The sequence below is a fragment of the Silene latifolia genome, chromosome 2 (assembly GCF_048544455.1).
Source record: "Silene latifolia isolate original U9 population chromosome 2, ASM4854445v1, whole genome shotgun sequence".
In the NCBI taxonomy this organism is placed as follows: Eukaryota; Viridiplantae; Streptophyta; class Magnoliopsida; order Caryophyllales; family Caryophyllaceae; genus Silene; species Silene latifolia.
This window is the reverse complement of record NC_133527.1, coordinates 52,008,839-52,013,693: the sequence shown is the minus strand read 5'-3', so window position 1 is coordinate 52,013,693 and position 4,855 is coordinate 52,008,839.

Sequence of the window (4,855 nt, the reverse complement as noted above, 5' to 3'; positions counted from 1 at the left end):
GCACTTCTGCCCCTTGAACTTCCTGGTTCCTGACCCTTCTGGTTCCAGAATCTGCTAGGCCTAAGGTTACTTTACAAATGATATTGGCCCAACGGAGGAAGAGGGCTGCTGGAGGTGTCCCCAAGCCTGCTTCCAAGAGGAAGAATGACTCCTCTCTGGATGCTGAGGCGGCTTGCTCGAAGAGGCCCGCCGTTTCCTCTGACTCTGCCGCTGCTGAAGTCACACCTCTGGCGTTCCTGCCTCCTGAAGATAAGGAGCACCCTACCCCTGTGGCTCCCAGCGCTCCTCTTGCTGAGATGATTCTGAAGCTCCCAGAGGGGTTTGGTCGGTCTAGGGCCCTTGGACACTGGCCTTATTTGGAGCGGTTGATGCTCCCTGTTCCTCGTTCATCACTAGAGAAGAGGCCTCTGAAAGAAATGGCGGACCTGGAAGCTGAGCATGCCTTTGAGGTAGAGTTTTTTTTTTTTTTTTTTTTTTTTTTTTTTGAACTGCTTGTACTGAGGGTTTTTTCTTCTTTCTACCAGTCACTGCAGATATCTCTCCTTATCCGGGAGAAGCTTGCTAAATTGGAAGATGATGTGTGCCTCCTTCAGACGGAGAAGAGGGAGCTTCTTGACCAGCTGCATGAGGAGAGAAAGGAGAAGGCTGGCCTCCGAGGGGAGGTTGACTCAGTCCGTATCAGCTTGAAGGAATCTGAGGAGCAGCTCGCTCAAGCTCTGGAAGCTAACAACTCTCTGACGGCTGAAAACAAGGTTTTGAAAGAAAAGAAAGCCAACCTATCCAAGGCCCTAACTAATGCTGCTGCTTGCTCTTCCTGGGAGATGAAGATTGCCTGCATCAAGGAGTACAAGGAGGGGAAGCATTTGTCCTGGGATTTGGAGGAGAAAGAAAGGTTGTTTGCTGACTTCTTTCCCGAGAAAGTAGATTTGGGAATATTGTCGGACTTTGAGATTGACGCCTTGGAGGAGGACGACGGCTTCTCTGCTGCCGAGGAGGAAGAGGTTCAGGGAGGAACCCACACAGCTGACAACCTGGTTCCAGAGGGCAACTCCATTTGTTGCACTGCTCCCGGAAGTGTTCCGGCTCCGCTTCGAGAGGTGGAGCGTGTTGTCTTTGGATCGACGAGGCTCCTGAACCAGCTCCCTTTCTATTTTCAGTATTTATTTTCTGGGCCCTGTGTGGCATAAAACTTTATTAGTTTTTGGATAATTTTCGGTATGTTTTTGGCTTTGCTCACGGGAGAGAAGCGTACTTTGATATTTTGCCGTTTCAGGCGCTTTAGTTAATATTCTGCCGTTTTCTGGCGTACCTTTATTTTGTCGTGCGTGCACCTTTTTCGTTGTATTGTTGCCGGCTTTCGTTGATTGGAGGCTCTGGGATCTATTTGCCCCTCTGTTCAGAGGAACCTCGCTTGCATGGATACTAAGTACTGCAGGAGCCTAGTTCATCCGATCTGTGGGTACTTAGCCACAAGTCCATGCTTCTCTGTGTAGGGACACAAAACTCCACCAGATTAGTTTTTGCAGGCCCCTACCTTTTAGAGCATGCCAATTTAAAATAAGCCTGAAGCGTACTATTGATAAAACTTAGATTTTAAGGTAATTTGTTTAAAGCATACTGAAAATTTAATTATAATCCGATAACTTGAAGTCAAAAGATTTAATTGGAAGTTCTGAAAAGGATTTTAAAGTTCTAGTGAAAATTGAGGCTCTTAGAAAGACAAGAACACTTTAGCAAAACTTGGAACCTGGTGGGGTCGTATTGCATGTCTGGTTGCTGACTGCTCTAGTCGCTTTAGATGTAATATTTCTTTAGGTGGATGATATTCCACGATCTGGGGACCATCTGCCCTTCCATTGTCATGAGCCTGTAGGCTCCATTTCCGACGATACTTTCCACCTGGTACGGTCCTTCCCAATTGTAGGCAAATTTGCCTGCTCGCTGGTTTTTGGTGTTCTGGAAGACTTTCCTCAGGACCAGGTCTCCTACTTGCAGGGTCCTGACCTTTACATTTTTGTTGTAGCTCCAGGCTACTGTCTGCCTGTACGAGGCCATCCTAATCTGGGCGCTGGTTCTGAGTTCATCCACCGTGTCTAGACTGCTTGCCATTTCCACCTGGTTTTGCTCCTCTGTCAGGCACCCGTATCTGTGGGTAGGAACCCTAACCTCTGAAGGAATAACTGCTTCAGCCCCGAATACCAGGCTGAAGGGAGTTTGTCCTGTCGCCACTTTAGGGGTGGTCCTGTCAGCCCACAAGACTAATGGTAGCTCCTCTGCCCATTTGCCCCCAATCTCTTCCAGCTTCTTTCTCAGGTTCTCCACTATGATTTTATTGCTGGACTCTGCCTGGCCGTTGAACTGAGGGTTCCTGGGGGTATATTTCTGCAATGAAATGTTCCATCTAGCACAAAATCCTTCTGTCTTATTGCCAATAAACTGAGATCCATTATCGCATATTATTTCAGATGGAATACCAAACCTACAGATGATATTGCGCTTAATAAAAGATATCACCTGGGTCTCAGTAACCTGAGAGGACGACTCTGCCTCTATCCATTTGGAGAAGTAGTCCGTCATGGTGAGCATGTAGACCTTATTTCCTGGTGCCTTGGGCAGTGGTTCCACTATGTCCATTCCCCATTTCATAAAGGGCCAAGATGAAATAACTGGGTGCAGAGGCTCCGCGGGCTGGTGGCTGACTGGTGCATGCCTTTGGCAGGCATCACATCTTTTCGCATATTCCATAGCGTCCTTACTCATCGTAGGCCAGAAGTACCCCTGCCTGAGGGCCTTGTTGGACAGGCTTCTGCCCCCTGCATGGTTTCCACACTCACCACTGTGGATAACATGCAAAACAGCCTGAGCTTCCTCCTTATCCAGGCACCTCAGGTAGGGTCCTGCGAGGGATTTCCTGAACAAGACACCATCAATCAACACAAATCTGGAAGCTCGCATTTTGAAGCTTCTTACCTCTTTTTTATCTGCTAGAAGTGTGTCATTCTGCAACCAATCTTGATAAGGCTTTCTCCAATCTAAAGCTTCCTCCTGGCTGGTGGTGTTTGCTAACACCCCTTCTTCCTGTCATTGTAGTGAGCCAGCTGTGCTTTCGTTGTCTTGTCCTGCTTTTGATATTGTAGGTTCCAATACATGGACGATGGGTATGGTAGATATTGTACCTGATTTGAACGTTACCCCCAGGGCAGCTAAGGCATCAGCCTCCACATTCTGGTCCCTGGGGATTTGCTTAATGTTGAAGGTCCTGAACCTGAGTTTCAATTCTTGCGCGATTTCCAGGTAGGCCATCATAGTGGGGTCCCTAGCTGCATAAGAGTTATTTACATGGTTTACGATAAGTTGGGAGTCACTGTATACCTGGAGGTGCCTGATTTTTAAGTCTAGAGCCAGCTGCAGACCCAAGATCAAGGCTTCATATTCTGCCTCGTTATTGTTAGCTTTGAATTCGCACCGAACTGCCTGGACCAGCAGGTCCCCTTGGGGTAACTTAAGGACCAGACCAACTCCTGCTCCCTTCATGTTTGAGGCTCCATCTACATTCAGCTCCCACATTTGCTCCCCTTTGTCTTCTTCCAGGGTGAGGATGTCCTTTTCGGCCTGCATCTGGAGGGAGGGGGAAAAGTCGGAGACAAAGTTGTAGATACCCAGTATCTGCTGAGACTCCAACAAACACCCGATGATTATCGGACTACAACATGTTTTGGGATCGCAGCGTTTGATCGACAGTTTGTGTACAACTTTACGTCGGAAAACTTAAAACGATTTCGAAAACAAAACATTTCAAAACATTTCAAAAATACCTGGAGTGTTTAATGCACGGAGACGGGGTCGCGATGACACTAACTAGAGTCAAAACCGACACCGAGCCAAAAACCGACTCGAAAATTCGAAATCCCGACTCCAACAACGAGTCAAACCGAGTCAACCACAAAAACAAAATATCTTCAAGCCTTCTATACTAAGTTTTCTCGGATTCATGAATGGTCAAGTACCAAACATGTGACTACAAAACCTAAGATAGAACAAATCATGATTGCGTTTGTTGTGATAGTGACAACACAACTCGAAGTGCCGCGACTTGGCTCGCGCCTCTTTGACCGGCCCAGGTGGCCACGTCGCTCAAAACTCACACAACCACTCATTCTCCTATAAATACCCCTCAAATGTCGCCCATTTGAGACTTACGCGAGTGTCCGCCCTCTCTTTTCTCCCTTAAAATTCTCGACTCGACTTCTAAAGTCACAATCCGACGCGTGTTTACGACCTACCGATCGTAAACACGAGCCTTACACATTGTTTGGTACCGTCATCGTGCATTAAACCACTTGTCCGACCACATTGACCACTACACCATCACTAAACATTTAAAACATTCTTTTACTTACCAAAACGGTTTTAAACCGAGATTTTCCGATCAAACAAGTTGTTACACTTACGTCGGTCACTCGCCATAACCAAACATGTAAGTATGAGGGTGTAAAAATCCTCTTTTATTATGTTTTCATTCGTTTCATGACTTTAACATGCTAAAACATGCATAACATGAACCAAAACATGGAATAAACGAGCCAAAACTGATTTTTGGTCAGAGGCAGAAGCCCCTTAGGTCGCCAACTGGCTCGCGCCTAAATGGGGTGTTCAGACCAGAGATCAACCGTGTTTGTTCTCGTCATTTCCCTTAATCCATTTTCATATTTGTAATCGGTTTTTACCATTTCAAGTATTTTCGAAACCCTTTTGTTTCATTTCACATGTTTTAACCATAAAGCATTTTTCACCCTTGGTTCTTCATACCATGACGGTTAAAATCTGTGTTTCGGTGATAATATTTGGTTAATGA